This window comes from Chroicocephalus ridibundus, chromosome 19 (genome assembly GCF_963924245.1).
Source record: "Chroicocephalus ridibundus chromosome 19, bChrRid1.1, whole genome shotgun sequence".
NCBI lineage: Eukaryota > Metazoa > Chordata > Aves > Charadriiformes > Laridae > Chroicocephalus > Chroicocephalus ridibundus.
Window position 1 is genome coordinate 9,039,092 of NC_086302.1, and position 16,914 is coordinate 9,056,005.

Sequence of the window (16,914 nt, forward strand, 5' to 3'; positions counted from 1 at the left end):
ATAAAGTGGACCTACAAGGGAACAGTTAAAACTGGCCTTATGCTTTAATATTGAATTTTATCAGAGTAGTTAGTCCTAGATGTCTGCTAGGGGTTATTGAGTTAAAGGGCTGTTAGTAAAGATCAATGAAAAATTAAAATCGGAATGATTCAGGTCACGTTTTATTTCCTTGTGCCACTGTGCCATTGGTCTGAGGGTCTTGCGCAGCGCCTGCCAGGCCTGCTCAGGACAAGCTCCTGCGCACACAGAGTGGAAGGAAGTGCAGGGCAAGGTGTGCAGAGAGGACAGCACGCCTTTCCCAAAATGCAGCTAAAAGTTGGCTGTTTGTCTGAGCTGTTCCCAAAAGATTTTCCCTACTAGTACTAGGGAGTACTAGAAGACAATCCTGAGCCATGAATCACCATCTTTATGTTTGTACGGTTCTTGGCACAGCTTGACCCAGACCTTCCTGGGCCCCTCCTCAGGATGGCTCAGGAGTTAGCAAGGACTGTCCCATTTGGAGGCAGCGCAGGTTTAATAGGCTAGGGGGGCTCATTCCGTACTAGTTGGCCCTGGGGTGGATGGCAGACCTAAGCAAGGCTGACGTACTGATACAGGTGTACCCTTAAGCGCTCTCTTTGGTCAGCGGGATGACAGTGCAGTCTCCAAGGGGCCATTCATCCACCTGGCCTTAGGCAGCAAACTGAGATCAGGTGAACAATTATCTGATGGTGCTGCCCGCTTTCTTTTTTTCATCTGTGGAAGGTTCCTGAACACTCTTATATTGAATGCACTGCTTTAGAAGGCTAAATTTGGGGGCCACAGGTACTGTCCAAGGAGATGGAGTGTTCAAGGAGAGAGTTAAACCAGGTTTTTTCCTCAAACCATACAAAGGTAGGGCTGGGTAGGATCTGGAGGTCAGGCAGTCGGATTTCCCGATGTAGGAGAGCTGGGAGGGGTGCCACAGGGCTGCCTTACTCACGTTTGGTTTTCAGCAGCCGCTTGGCTACCCGTGGCACTGCAGCTGAGTGGGGCACTCGGTGCTGAGGTTGTGCTCACCCCGGGGGTGGCTGAGCCTGGCGTACAGGTGGGCTGTGAGAGGGACATGGGAGTGAGCCACCGAGGAGCAGCACAAGCAGCTTGTGAGAAGAGCTGTGCCTCTGAGCCCTGCGTGGCACTGTGGTTGCATCTTCCATGCGGCACGGAGCTACCTGCTGTCTCTGGCCGATTCCTGGATAACACGACGATGCCTCGATGATCCCTTTGCGTGGCTGTGTACTCCGCAGTGCGGCCCTATAGCCAAGCCCTGAAGACAGTATCGTGTCTCAGGCCCCAAAGTCCTCAGAAAAACAGAAAAATTACTCCACCTGCTGTGCGCACAGCTCTTCTCTTAATGTGTCCAGAGCACGACTTGCCTTTTTCACAAAAGATGACCTTGTAGGTAGGTGGAAGCCTGCTTTTACCTCTGTATTTTATTTCTGCTGTGAGTCCACCCATTCTCTGTTTAGGTGGTTCTGTGGTCTGTAGTGCAGGGCTTGGACTGGGGTGAGTTTCGGTTTGGGTTCTGAAGTATTCTTCCTGTGTGTCAGGATTATTCTCTGTTCTGGGCTCACCATTGCTCTCAGCTTGGTGGCATCTCTATGTTGTCCAGTCACCTTTCCACTCCATTACCTGTGCTGCTAATGAGACTGCTCAGCAGACAGTATGGAGGGGTTGTACTAGGAAAACATAAGAGAGGAAAGATCACTGTTTGTCATGTTTCTTATATTCTTCCCCCAACAACCATTGCTGGCGATCTTCAGAGGCAGATTTTGGGCTGCACAGACCTTTGTGTGACCTCCCATAGAAGTTATTACCATCTCTGTTTTTTTGTTATTGAAAAGGCTTCTCATTTTCACACTGAATCAGGGGACAGTTTCAGACAGTCCTGGGCTTTCTTGCTCATTGTGGTTTCGTCGAGACATGTGTTTCCCTACTCTGCTTATGGGAATCCATGTGTGAGTGTCAAAAGCTTTAATAAAGTCAAGATACCTCACGTCTATTGCTTCTTCAGCTATACAGTGTGACTCTTACCTGGTTTAAGGGTTAAAGGAGTTACCAGCACAGCTATGAGTCTGAATGTCCCAGTTCTTTCTCCGTTTTCACAAGCTTATGTTTTTTACACTTCCGAGATGAGAACCTCCCTAACCTGGGATCAGTCTCCTTTTTCAGAGTTTAGGCTAGTTAGCAGGATTGTATGTTGCTCTTGACGATGAGCAGAGTCTTGTTCATTGAGGCTGGCACAGAAGTACTTGCTTAAAGAAAGAAAAGATGCAGATAAAGTTGTTAAATAATCTGTTGACAGCTCTGTCTTGGGTTGTGACACGAGACCAGAACATTCCCTCTGCGAAATTATGTGTTGCTGCGTCCTCCTTGCAGGGCCTCCACCTCTGGGCAAGTGTGGAGTCAAAGCCTTTCTGAAACAGCAGGCGCTGAACAACATGCAAGTGAGCATGAAGCTACCCATGTCCAGCCCCAGACAACATATTTGAGTTGTCTAGCCATGCACAGACCTCTCGGAATTTAAAACACCAAGGACAGGAGCAGGTCACCTGTGTCGCCTTCTGTGTCAGCCTCAGGATCAGAGGATCCAGCAGACCTGGATGCTGGGTTTGCTTTGGCTTCTCCTTGTAGCTCTGCCCGCCTCCAGGAGTGTGCTGAAGGCCGATGTGTGGATGAGATGAACCCATTCTTTACCTTTACTGTTAAACCATGCTGTTGTGCAATGTGGGGTCCAAGGTTTTTACATCTGGTCAAAGTCATAAAGCAAAGCATAGCTGCTACTGTGCCTGGCCTGCTGGAGAAGGCAGAGACCTGTAAATGAAGAGCCACTATCCGTGGTTTCCATCTCTGTCATAATCCTTGTTTTACCCAACTCCTGATGCAAATCTAGCAGGCCGGATCTTTTCCTTCTTTTATGATTATAAGCAGGGCTTGACTTTCCTACCCAAGGCCATTACACTTGTACTGGATCAGACCACAAGTGTATCTAGCCCAGTATTTTTGCAGTGGCTAAGAACAGGGCCCTAGGGAGGAGAGTAGAAACAGGGAAAACCTGCGGTAAGTAGTTCTTGTGTGCTCCCCCAACCTCTGTCCCCATGTGGCACAGGGATTTACAGAGCTGGATGTGGCTTCTGTGGATTTACTAACCCTCAAAAGACATCTGTGGTGTCACTTTATCTGTTTGCCCCAAACCCATGGAAACTTTCAGCGTCCCCAGCATCCTGTGGCAGAGTCCAACAGCTTATCTGCATGTCATGAGGAGCGGCATCTCTCCTTGTTTATCGGGATTGCAGAGACAGTGAACATTTGATCATATCCCTCTTCCCCCAACTATTCATGATTTTATAAATCTGTCATATTCCTCCTGAGTCGTTTAATTTTCCAGGTTAAATAGTTCTCGTTTGTCAGTGATTTCCTCTGCAGGAATCACACTTTTGAGCATCTTTGTTGCATATCTTTTCTATCTGGCAGCAGAGGCCGAGATGGGACCAGAACTGCAAACAACTTTGGAGATGCTGGCACACCATGGATTGATACAATGGCAAATTAATGTTTTCTTTTTTTTTTTTGTGCTATACTTATTTCCTAATAATTCATAGTATTAGACTTGATTTTTTGACCACTGTGGAACAATGAGCTGGTATTTTCCTGAATGGTTGCGGTAAGCTGAAAGATTATTATTTTACGTATAAAGTTAGGATGGGTTTTTTCCATGTCTGTAACTTGATGCTGATCTATACTGAATGTCGTCTGTCATTTCCCTGATGAGACTTGTGAGGTCCTTCCATAGATCTGCAGAGTTAGCCTTTGCCTCTGTGACCCTGAGCTCAGTGTCTTCAGCCACTTTCACTGACATGGTGGAGGAATGCGTTGATGCAGGGTGGCAGCGAGAGCAGGTCCTGCGTTGCCGGTGTCGTGCGGGGGAACTAGCTTCTCCAGCAAGGTGCGAGTTCAGAGTTGGAAGTGCAGATCCACGAAGCTTTCAGGACGCAAATCCACTTCTGCTGAAGTATTTATGTAGGTGGGAGCTAATAAGACCTGTGTCACTGTTTTCCTTAGGGAATGCTCCTGGCAGCTGTGGGCGGTCAGAAGTCTCGCTGATGGAGAAATGGTGCCTTCCTCTGCCTCTTCCTTCCTTACTCTTGTGCTGCTCACTTTCACCCTTGTTCGTACCTTCTACTCCTTCATGCTGGGACAAACATTTTCCTGTCCACTGTTTCTTACCTTAATGAGGTTAGTTTTAGCCCAGATTAGTCCTGTGTGAATGCCTGGGATAGCAGTGTGTGAGTGTGTATAGCAGGGACAATATGCAGCAGGGAGTGAGAAGGCATCAAATCCAACTCTGTCAGCATGCACTGCTCCAGCAGCTGCAGCGTTAGGACAGTTTGGGACATCCCTGAGCAAGCAGCAGCAGACCTATTACTTGTTTAAATGGCTGAAGCAGAACAAAGTGTAGGAATCCAAAATTGCAACACAAGGAAGGAAACTTGTGTTTTCATCAGATCATGGACCTCAGGAAAGACAACTTGTAAACCTTGTGTCAAATGGGCAGCGGAAGAAAGAGGACCTGGGGGAATCTTTGAGTAAATACTATCAAAGGACACCTCCATGGGTAGACTAGCTCAAAAACCTGGAAAGTGCCAGCTTCCTTCTGGAGTGTTATTGTATGGTCTGAGGGCCAGAGAGCCATTGCCGTGGCAATAGATTTTTCAAATGCTGCTTTAATGAATGAATGTTCAGAACAATGTCGAAAATAGGCCATGGGACTAGCTGTGCTGCAGTGCATCAAAAGACAGTCAGGGCTGCTGGGGAAGCCCAGTAGCAGTGGGTTGGGGTTCAGTGTGATGCCCTATAGGCTTTTTTGTGTGAATCGAACGTGCCACTGTGGCTTTTCAGAGTTGCTCCATGGCAGCAGCAGGCAGCCTGGGACCCTGCCCTTCCAGATTATTAGCAGAGCTGCTGCTTTCTTCTGAAATATACTTCAAACGATGATGACAGCAGCCCTACTGGTCCTAGAGAAAAAAATTGGGGCATGCATTAGAAAGCTAGGAGCGTGCACTGTCACGTTGAACACTGGGGATAGCTGGGGCTGTGTGGGTGGGGATGGGAGGTGCATGCCATTGTTCTCTAATTGCACTGTTGATCAGCACACTGGGAGATGTTAGGTGGTTGTTTTCTGCTTAGCCTCCCCACATGACTTTGCCCTATAGCCACATTGCTGTCTTGGCCTCCAGACACTGGTGCAGATGTGAAGTGTAGCTTCTTTTGGGCCTGTACACTTCCTTTTCCCAAAACTCTGCTGTGTCCCAGCTTTTGAGATCTGCTGGGAGTTTGCCGAATTGCATTTCTGTGCCAAGGCTGGGCAGGCACCCACCCACAGGTGGGCAACCAGCCTGTCCTTTCATTTCTGTCCAAGGCAGAAAACAGATGGTTCAGTAGCTGCCGTAGTTCAGGGCAGTCAGGAGCTGTGGCAGCTCCCTAAGCTGTTCTTGTGGTGGGTGTAAGGGAGCTAAAAAGCTTTCATTTTAGCACTTACAAACTTCATTGATTGAGTTCTTCTGTGAAGAAAGTCACAAGAATAACCAGTTTTCTGTGCTACTGGGTCCGTGAGCTCGTTTTTTTGGGAGGTCTTTTGGAGCGGTCCCCATTTTCTGCAGGGTTTGTGGGGATCTGTGTGAAAACATCTGAATGGCAGAGCTAGGCTCTTGGCCAGGGAAGCTCACAGCGATCAAAGGAGGGTTCCTGCCTAGGAGCTGGCTCAGATGTCCTTCCACCACTCCTTAGGAGAGTGGAGTTTACCCTGTATCAGATGGGGTGCGGAGGAACATAAAATACCCTGTAATTTTCATGCCAATGGGGATGTACGAGTGCCCGTGTGGCTCTCAGGTGTAATGCTAGGAAGAATGTAAAAGTTAAAGCTGTCTATGCCAAATGAGCAAAATGATTCAGAGATGGTTGTGAGTCCTTGGAGCTGCTCTTAATAGGTGTATCACAGAATCGCAGAGTCACAGAATGGTAGGGGTTGGTGTACCAGGCATGCCTTTCCCAGCTCTGTACATGTTGCTGGACAATAAATTGTGTGGGTTTATGCTTTTGGGTACTTAGCCCATTTGTAGTGTGGCGCTTGTCAGATGTGCAGTCTTAGCCCTGTCTGACCTGGATAGGTGTTTGGGGCAGGACAATGCAAGAGCCCAAGAAGATGATAAGAGCTCTACTGGATGAGAGCAAAGATTTACCTACCCCATATCCCATCTCCAGCAATGGCTGGAAGTGGTCTCCCAGGAAGGATAGGGACAGGGAAACTGTGCAATGATGCAGGCCACAGGATTCTCCCAATGTCCAAGTTTTGGCTCAGAGACTTGCTGAATTAGGAGGGGGTCCCTGTCCCTATATGTATTAACTTGAGGGATTTTTCTTCCATGAATTTATCTAGTTGCTGCTTTATGAACCCATAAGGACTTTTAGCTTCCAGAATATCCTGCAGGAAGGAGTTCCTCAGCATAACACCACGTACAAGGAGGAGAGTGCTGAACAGTGAGCCCAACCAGGGATGAGCGGAAGAGGGAGTGAAAACACCAGCAGGAACGGGAGCTGATATTACTGTCCCAGCCTTCAACACAAGTATGACAGAAGAAGGCGGAGGGAATAGAGCTGTGCTTGAAGGGTAAGATTCGTGGTGGCCAAATGAAGAGGTTAGAAGATCAAGTGTAGGAGGCAAGCTTGTTAAAGTGACAATGCAGAAGATGGGTCTGAGAAGAGCTTTTACCATACACTAAATATCTGGGGAAAATGAAAGTTTGAGAAGCGGAGGGAGGTAGACTGAAGTGACGTGGGAGAGAACAAAAGGAACAGAAGAGAGGGCACTGTAGGTCAGACCAAGGTGCCCGTCTCCTCAGCATCCTAACTGCACCAGTGGCCAAAAGCAGATGTTGGGGATGAGCGTGAGAATAGCTGACATACAGTATGATTCCCCCCACCTTGCCCACTTCCAGGGACTTCCCGAGTCATAGGATTTTGCGTTCTTTGCATTCAATAATCTTTGATGTTTTCTTCCATTAATTTTTCTAATAATTTTCTGGATCTGTATAAACTTATTCTGCAAGTGGTGATTTCCATGGTTTGGCTGCTTGCTCTGGACCTTCCCGCAGTAGTTTCAGCCGATGCCCATCAGTTTGTGTTTTATGGATGGCAGCAAACATCAACTTCCTCTGCTTCTCTCCTGATTTTTATGGCTCTGTCTTAATACCTTCTTCCCCCATCAGCTGTTTCAGGCTGGAGGGACTGATCCTGGGCAGTCTGCTTACATGCATCTGAAATGGACGAGCCAGAAGCCCGCAGCACTCAAGACTGGGCACTAGTTTTCCCTGCTGGTTTACATTCCTCCTCTAATACTCTGGAGTTTGTACTGCTATTAACATTGAACTTCATAATGTCTTCGTAAATATTGCAGTATCCCTGAGGAGTCTGAGGTCTCTTTCCTCAAAAGAGGCAGTGTTGGAGAATTACAGATAAAAAACCAACGACAACTGGGTACAACGTAGACAACAGGAACAGACAAAATCCTGGCCCTGTGGCAGGAGAGTTGGGAAGCTTCAGTTAGCCTGTGGCCTCCTAAAGTTTGGATCCTCTTGACTTTCAGCCAGCCCATGGGTGGTTCAGCTACAGGCAGCACCTTGACACTAGCACGTTATGGGGGTGAAGATAAGTGACGGTAGCAGCCATGGCCCCTGAAGCCCTTGCAATGCTGACCCTGATGGAGGTGGGAGGGAGGGATGGAGGGGTGAAGGAGGTGGAAGACAAAGGCGCCACTGAGCTGGGGCTGTTTTTCCCATGCCATCCGCAGGATGCTGCCAAGTTTGTGACTCACTGGAGAGATGCCTGCATAGTGTTTGTGAAGTCAAACGTGACAGTAAAATCTGTTTCTGAGGACAGTTACAAGTAGCAGCACGGGACACCAAGTCAGAGAAGAAAACCATGTTCCTCAGCTTTGATTCCAGTGTTGGATGGGGCAGTTTTATTGAGGCAGTGTGAAGAAGGCAGGAAGGTAATTCTTGAGGTCCCCAGCTGTCCACCAACTCTTCTGCTTGCCTACAATACATAAAAATGTGTTGCTGAATTCAAAATAAGGCAAATGTAGAACTTGTCAAAATAGGTAACTTGTCTGCTGCGTGCACAAGGCACGTTTTGATACCTGGCAGATAGGAGCAGCATGCTGGGGGGCTCTGAAAGTATTGATCCATTTCAGATCAAGAGCTCTGGAGTACAGGTACATCTTCCTTGCCATGGGGTTCCCAGGGTAAGGATGCCACCAGCTGCAGGGCTCTGTTTGGCACTTATGCAGGCTAACACAATCACGTATTGCTGGAAGGAAGATGCTGCACCTAGTCACCAAATGCTCAGACCTGGTCTCAGCGAGTCTTTATTCACGAGTCTTTACAGTGCGAGGCAAGCAGTGATTTTGAAGGGAAGCCAGAAGAGAGCGGTAGTAGGTTTGTAGAGAAAAGCAAAATCTCTGCTGTGCACAGTAAAGCAACAGCAACTGTGCCTGCTCAAACCCTGTTGCTGCTCAAAGCATCTGCCCTGATCGACTGGGCTTGGCTTGATGCTCTGCTTCTTTCACATTGGCCCCGCCAGCTCCATGTATAAAAATTCCTTTTATGATGCTGGAAGCAGAGCAGCACTAAGTTCATTGGGTGATCAGACTGCGTAGGGTCAGTGTGACTCGGTGACATGCCAGCTCCTCTCCTGCATCTGCAGAGCCTGCTGCAGTCTCCCACACTTGCTGTAGATGTTACTTGGTGTCTTTGTTTTAGTCTCCTTGAACGTTGTGCTGACTGTGGTTATTTTTGGCTGCTGTCTCATTATTTCACGTCTCTGGTCTAGCATTGTCTAGTCAATATTCAGACCACTTCCAGATTGCTTAGCTTGTTCTGAGTTTGAGAATTTCCTCTCCCACTAGATGCAGACATTTCTGAAACAGTTCATCCCTCAAAATACAGACATCTCTAAAAATCACTTGCCATTTTGCCTTTGTGTTCAGTGGGGCCAGGTTGCCTCTTTCCCCACCCTGTGTAAGCAAACACATCGTCTGCTTCTCCTCAGCTGCCCCAGGAGGTTGTATGGCACTTGCAGGTGGCACATGGCGTTGATGACACATAGTGGACTCTGGCTCTTATCTAGTCTTAATATCTTTTTTTATACCCTTTTTTCTTCTGGAGTATTTTTCTCTTGTTCCTATGAGTATGTATCATTGTGTGGGGTCAAGAACTAGGTGCTTGAAGGAGCTCATAAAAGGCAAAATAAAATTAAGAAAAACTTTCCTTCCTTCTGTCTTTAACTGATTGAAGCTCAGTATCCTCATCTGCTGCAATTTGTGACACCCATATCCTTATTCTATATAAACGGCAGAGAAATTCTGCTCTACAAATGAAGAATGACATGCTGGACTCCTCCCAGACCATTCCACCCTGGGGCAGGGAAGAAAAATCCCACTGATGCTCTCACCGTGTTGAGTGGTGATACAAGCATGAATTGTCAGAAGCATTACCGCATTTGAGCATAATATGTTCACACTCCATTGCATACGTTTGCAACACCAGAAACCCTTTCATTAAAACTGCAAATGTATATGCACAGGCAGCAGAATCCAACAAACACACCTAACCTATACTTCAGGTAGAAAAGCGTGCGTTAGAACCAGAGCATAGTCTAGTCAGCTCCCCCCTGACCTGCTTGGCCATCTGGGACCGCTAAGAGGAACTCCCTTGCTACCCCAGGTTTTGCCGATGTATGTCTCCAAACCTGTCCTTATGCCTGAAGTGACTGTCAGCCTCCTAATGCAATCTGAATACATAGCGTGGAGACCTGCATTGCCTAAGGCTCCCTTTCCCCAGGTGTGCGCAAACACTCCCAGCATTGTGCTCAGTGCAAAAATACAGTTCCCACGGGTATTCTGAGTAATAACTTAGCAGAAAACAGAACAGGGAGGATCTAAGCTCACCCCAACATTTGGGAAGGTGGAGGGAGTAGCACCAGGTTTACACCCCATTCACAAGAGCATGGACAATAGCCGCACTCTGCTCCTCCCCTAAAATTAGACCACCTGTCAGCTGAGGAATGCAAAACTCTTAACTTGTGTGCATTCGACAGTGTGGAGGACCCCTAGGACATCCAACTACAATGGGGCAAATTGCTATTATCTCTGAAGTAGAAGGCGGCAAAGGCAGGGGCTATGAGAATGAAGAACCACTCACTGTACGCGAAGATCAAGTTCGAGACCATCTGAGGAACCTGAAGGTGCACAGGTCCATGGGACCTGATGAAATCCATCCATGGGTCCTGAGGGAACTGGCAGATGAAGTTGCTAAGCCACTTTCCGTTATATTTGAAAAGTTGTGTCAGTCTGGTGAAGTTCCCACTGACTGGGAAAGGGGAAACATAACTCCCATTTTCAAAAAGGGAAGAAAGGAAGACCCAGGGAACTACAGGCCGGTCAGTCTCACCTCTATGCCTGGCACAATCATGGAGCAGATCCTCCTGGAATCTCTGCTAAGGCACATGGAAAATAAGGAGGTGATTGGTGACAGCCAACATGGCTTCAATGGCAAATCGTGCTTGACAAATTTGGTGTCCTTCTATGATGGGGTTACAGTGTTGATGGACAAGGCAAGAGCAACAAACGTCATCTACCTGGACTTATGCAAAGCATTTGACACTGTCCCGCACGACATCCTGGTCTTTAAATTGGAGAGACACGGATTTGATGGATGGACCATTTGGTGGATAAGGAACTGGCCGGATGTCCGCATTCAGAGGGTTGTGGTCAATGGCTCAACGTCCAAGTGGAAACCAGTGATGAGTGATGTTCCTCAGGGGTCAGTACTGGGACTGGTGCTGTTTGTTGGAGACATGGACAATGGGATTGAGTGCACCTTCAGCAAGTTTGCCGATGACACCAAGCTGTGTGGCACGGTCAACACACTGGAGGGAAGGGATGCCATCCAGAGGGACCTCGACAGGCTGGAGAGGTGACCCCATGTAAACCTCATGAGGTTCAACCAGGTCAAGTGCAAAGTCCTGCACCTGGGTCATGGCAGTCCCAGGCACAAATCCAGGCTGGGCAGAGAATGGCTTGAGAGCAGCCCTGAGGAGAAGGACTTGGGGATGCTGGTGGACGAGAAGCTCAACATGAGTCGTCAATGTGTGCTTGCAGCCCAGAAAGCCAACCGCATCCTGGACTGCATCGAAAGAAGCGTGGCCAGCAGGGTGAGGGAGGGGATTCTGCCCCTCTACTCTGCTCTGGTGAGACCCCACCTGGAGTACTGCGTGCAGCTCTGGAGTCCTCAGCACAAGAAGGACATGGACATGCTGGAACGGGCCCAGCGGAGGGCCACGAAGATGAACCGAGGGCTGGAGTCCCTCTGCTGTGAGGACAGGCTGAGAGACTTGGTGGGGTTCAGCCTGGAGAAGAGAAGGCTCTGGGGAGACCTTACAGCAGCCTTCCAGTACCTGAAGGGGCTCAAGGAGAGCTGGGGAGGGACTCTGGATCAGGGAGGGGAGCGATAGGGCAAGAGGTAACAGTTTTAAACTGGAAGAGGGGAGATTTAGATGAGATATTGGGAAGAAATTCTTGGCTATGAGGGTGGTGAGCCCCTGGCCCAGGTTGCCCAGAGAAGCTGTGGCTGCCCCATCCCTGGAGGGGTTCAAGGCCAGGTTGGCCGGGGCTTGGAGCAACCTGGGCTGGTGGGAGGTGTCCCTGCCCAGGGCAGGGGGATGGAACGAGATGATCTTTAAGGTTCCTTCTAACCTGAACAAATGTATGATTCTATTGCCTATGATGAGTGCTGCTTTCCAGAGTCTACTGGAAACCCCTACAGCTTCAAGAGAAAAAGAAGAAATGAATAAGAAGTGGCTCTAGGCCAAGAGATTAATAATTCTCATTCATCTTTAGGATTAGGTAAGGCTAAAACTTAACATATATGATGTGATCTTACCCTTTTGATGATGGGTACTGCGGAAGACCAGCAGTGCTGTCACTGGGGGCCCCAGCTCCCCCAGTCACAGTGAGGGTTGTGGCATTATCAGTATAAAAGTGCAAGTAAAAAGATAAAAAAACCCCGAAGATTAAGTGCAAAATGTGCTCGTGAGGGATAGCAGCGTTCTTCTAGCACTCGAGAAACACGCGTGGCAGCTGGCAGCATTTTCATCTTGGCATAGCAAAGAGCACAGTAGGAGTGGGTGCCAACATGGGTATGTTGGGGACATCCTGAAACCCAGAGCTTGTGGGGCTCGTACCAACACCCAAATCAGAGCAAGGAACACAACACGTAGGGTAAGATGCTTCTGTGCATCTGGAGAGCAGCAGTGTCACAGTTCTAAGGACTTCTGGCAGAGATTATCTGTGTAGGTCTCAAGTAATAGTCATTTAATTGCTGTTCCTGAAATAAAAGATGGTTATCTCTCAATTCATAAAGTATTTCAGCTAGCATAAATGTTTCTAGATAAAGGTTTTTTGCCTCTATGCACAGCTGTGAACTGACTGTGTGTGCTTTTTGCAAACAAGACAATATAGTCCCACTGGGAGGTTATATCGAATGATGCTGCTAAAGAAACATTTTCATAAAACTGTAGGTAATGATGAGCAAAACTGAGTGTGCAGAAAAAACTAAATTTAAAAACGGGAAGGGTAATTTAGAGTCACAAAAGTACTCTAGTAAATGTCCTCAATACTGAATTCTCACAGGTGTTAAACAGGATGCCATGGGCAAAACCATGCAGAGTCAAAAGAGCCCCGAAAACCAGTCTGTACAAACAGGGGGAGGATGCAATTGATAATGATAAATATAAATAAAGTTAGGAGATACACGCACTTGTTGAGGAAGACCAGAAAACCCAATGAAAAATCAATGGGGAAAGGTAGAACCAGAATGAGTCATTTAAATAGTGAATCCTGCAGTGAGTCGGTTAAATTGTGTGCCACATTTCACAGAATCCCAGACGGGCAGGGGTGGGAAGGGACCTCTGGAGATCATCTCATCCAACCCCCTGCCAGAGCAGGGTCACCCAGAGCAGGTGGCACAGGAACGCGTCCAGGCGGCTTTGGGATGTCTCCAGAGACAGAGATTCCACCACCTCTCTGGGCAGCCTGTGCCAGGGCTCTGCCGCCCTCGCAGCAAAGAAGTTTCTCCTCATGTTTAGGTGGAAGTGCCTATGCTCCAGTTTGTGCCCGTTCCCCTTGTCCTGTTGCTGGGCACCACTGAAAAGAGCCTGGCCCCATCCTCCTGACACCCTTTCTCTTGTGAAATTGGGTTTGGGCTTAATGTACTCTAATGAAGAACCTTGTAGATCAGGCAAAAATCTTTTCTCCTTGTAGGTATTTACCGGCCACACATTTTTGCCTTGATATTTGCTTTGAATAACAGGTGGTTGGAGATTCCCCAGGCTTCCTACATGTCTCATCGGAAAGGAGTTTTTTCAAGAAATCGAATCCAAACAGATGCTATTGTGGTTCTTGGTTTAATGCAGGATTACCCTTGTTGTTCAGGTGGAAAACTGTGATTTCTTAGAGTTTTAAAGGGTAAAAGCACTCATGACTACTTTACTGAGCTTTCCCAATATTTTCCTCAGCTTTTCCCTAAATTTCCGCTTGTGTTTTTGATGCGTGGACCCTGGAGAGAGAGGGGGACCATTCCCAGGGGAGACAACTACCATCCAGAAGTCGGTGCCTGAGCCCGTGTCTAAGCTCCTTTCATCATCAGTGGGCAGAGTACGATCCCTCAAAGGGTGATTCCTCTCCTTGTGTGGAAAGTCATGTCTCCCCGGGAAGGGCAGATGAAGACGCTCGAGCGTCTTTTTCTCTTTGAATCTAGAAGCCTGAGGAGCAATTTGTAGGTGTCTCTCTTGCTCTATTTCACTATTTAAGCAAGGTGAGATGCGTCAGACTTGGGGGTGTAAATGCACGGTCCAGTACTGCATACAAAATAATGTCATTTCTACTGTCATTCTTCTACTCAGTATTTCTTGCTGATACAGCCAAGGGCATCTGCCTCTGAGCTGCAGCAATGCGTCACCTCTTCTGTACATAAGGTTTCTGCTGTGACCATTTAAGCCTTTTCAGTGTTTGCAGGATACGGCGCTTCGGAGTCTTTGATCTCCCTTTATCAGTGACTCAGATGGCTCTGTTTAACTGAACTGTCCATATTATATTTGCCACTGCCACGGTTTTTTTTGCTATTTGTGAAAATTCTCATCTTCTTTTCTTCCTATTTTTTGCTAAAAAATGTAAAATAGAGCTAGGATGAGAACTGCTCATTTTCCAAAAAGAGAGAGAGAAATCTCGAGTCCGTACCTTCATGTCAGATCGTTCAGTACCTTTACAAGCTGAGCAAGTTATTGCCTTACCAGATTTATTTAACAAGTCCTGTTTAAACATCCCCCAACAATATTAATCAGCATTAATAATTGAATATTGAATCCTGCACCATTCCTTCTGATAAGTTGATATCAGTGACAGACTAGCGAAGAACAGTCACGAACAGGCAGTGTAATTTAGGCTGGAAGTACCCCTGGAGGTCTCTCACCGGAGGTCCAAGCCCTCACTCAAAGCATGACCAGCTTAAAGCAGCCATTACATCTAAGATAGTATTTTATATTGGCTGATTCCCCTCAATCTTATAAATGTGCACTTTATTTGTAATACTAATTTGTTACAGGTTCTGTTTCCAAGCGCTGGGGTTGGTTCTGGCTATGCCGCCAGGAGGGCCTTCTGCTAGAAGACTTCTGATACTTTCTCTTAACATATTTGTTTGTAGAAGATGTTGCTTTGCGTCTCCTTCTCCTTATTAAATTAAGTAGATTGACCCTCTTTCATGTCTTGCAGTAAATCATGTCAGCTGGGGAGGTATTGGGGAGTTACAGGGTAGAGTAGCTCTGTTAGAGCTCTGAGTACCTCCAGGGATGGAGGTACTCACAGCCTCTCTGGGCCCTGTGCCAGTGTTTGACCAGTCTGAAGGTGTTGGGGGGAAGGTACTAATATCTGCTTGGATTTTTTTCTTCTTGTAGCTTGTATCTTTTGCTTCTTTCACTGTGTTCCTCAGAGGAGAGCCTGACTCTGTCTTCTCTACACTGGCCCATTCGGTAGCTGCAAGCAGCAGCAGGTCTTTGTCTTCTCTTCTTCAGGATGAGTAAATCCAGTTCCTTCAGTGTTTCCTTGTATGTCCACTGCTCCAGCCCATGGCCATCCTACAGGCCTCAGCCCAGGACATCTGTGTCTTTCTTGTACTGGGGCAGTCCCAAACTATGCACTGCACTTTAGATGTGGCCTCGTGAGAGCCAAACAGAGGAAGGATCACCTCTCTCGACCTGCTGGCTGCAGACATGCTGACACAGCCTGACCTGTGGTTGGCCACCTTAGCCAGAAGGACACGCTGCTGACCTGTGTTCAACTTTTCATTCTCCAAGAGTCCCCAGATCCTTTTCTGTGAAGCTGCTTTCTAGCCACCATCCCTAGCCTGTCCTGTTGCCTCAGGAGCAGGACTTGGACTTCATTTTCCTGAGGCTGCTCTCCACTCCTTTCTCCAGCTTGTCAAGGTACCTCTGAGTAGCAGCCCCGCCCTCCAGCGTATCAGCCGTGCACTCCCGCACCTCCCAGTCTAGTATCATCCATGAACTTGCCGAGAATGTGCTCCATCCACCTCTGTTGTCAATAAAGACATTAAACATCATCAGCCGCTGGGGGACACCACTAGTAATTCATTCATGCAATTAATTACTGAGTTCAATTTTCTGCTTCATTCAAAGATTTGAGCGTTTCCTCCTAAATCAGGTTCTCCTCTGGGCTTCTGAGCCAGCCTCTGACATCCACAGAGGGGATCAGTGACTCAGTCCCAACATCCCTCTCCTGCTCTTTATGACAAGAGGTCATATGAACTGTGACAATGTGGCCAGAGGGTCTAAATCCTGACTCGTGGCCCACACCGAGCTCTTCACCAACCATTATCTTGTGCGGACACAAACGCATGTTATTAGCCACGGTCCAGACTCTGTAGGAACCAACTTTACGAGTGTGGTTTGGTGGAGCAACAAGATGGGTGGTTCATCAGCAATACTGGTCCCTTCCCAGGGATCTGTGCTCATAACCCCCTTCCTTCCTGGTGCAGACTGCGTTGGACCATCCCACATCACCTCCTGGGGTGATTGTTTCTTCTGTCTGCAGAAACCCGTTGTCTTCACAGCAAGGTCACCACTCTGCACCCAGTTGCTCACTGAGCTTGAGCCTCTACTGGCCTCCATGGTAGGGCTTCCCCAGGGTGCTGAGTGTATTGGGGGGAGGTCCTACTCCATCCAGGTGCCAGTTGATGCTGCAGGAATATTTGGGATGTACAAGGGGAGGGAGGAAAGGGAAGAGTGGCCCTTCTGCCTCACCCCTCTGCCCAGTCGCCTGTGGAGGTAGCTCTCCATTTCTCCCCCCTTCCCACAAAGGGGAGTGTAGGACTGGTCCCACTGGCAGAGCTTGCTGAGCCCACCATGGTCTCTGTGGTGAGGAGCCCGTCACGTGGGAGCCAGAGCCACCCCCGCAGGCCCCCTCTCCCCTGAGCTCGCCAGGAGCTGTGGCCTGGACCCAGCGCTGCATGCCAGCCCTGCTGTGCCCTGCCCGCCTCAGGCTCTGCCGGCTGTGTCCGGGGGACCAGGCCGCTCTCGCTTCCCAACCTGTGGCCAATGCCAGGTTAACCATTAACTCCCTGCTCGGAGGCCTGCTGGGGACAGGGCTTTGTTCTCGGGGCACTGCAAAGCTGCTCGCTTTGGCCTCTCCTGCAACGCGCTGGTGACGTTTGTAGACGGGACCCTGCCGGGGCCTGCACAGCCGTGCCTGTCAGCAGACAGCCGCGCAGCAGG

General features: G+C 48.4%; 1 protein-coding gene across 3 annotated transcripts in view; it reads left to right on the forward strand.

Annotated features, from left to right (window-relative positions):
• LUZP1 (leucine zipper protein 1) overlaps positions 1-16,914 on the forward strand; it is a 40,679-nt gene that overhangs the window by 11,308 nt on the left and 12,457 nt on the right. The window lies entirely within an intron of this gene.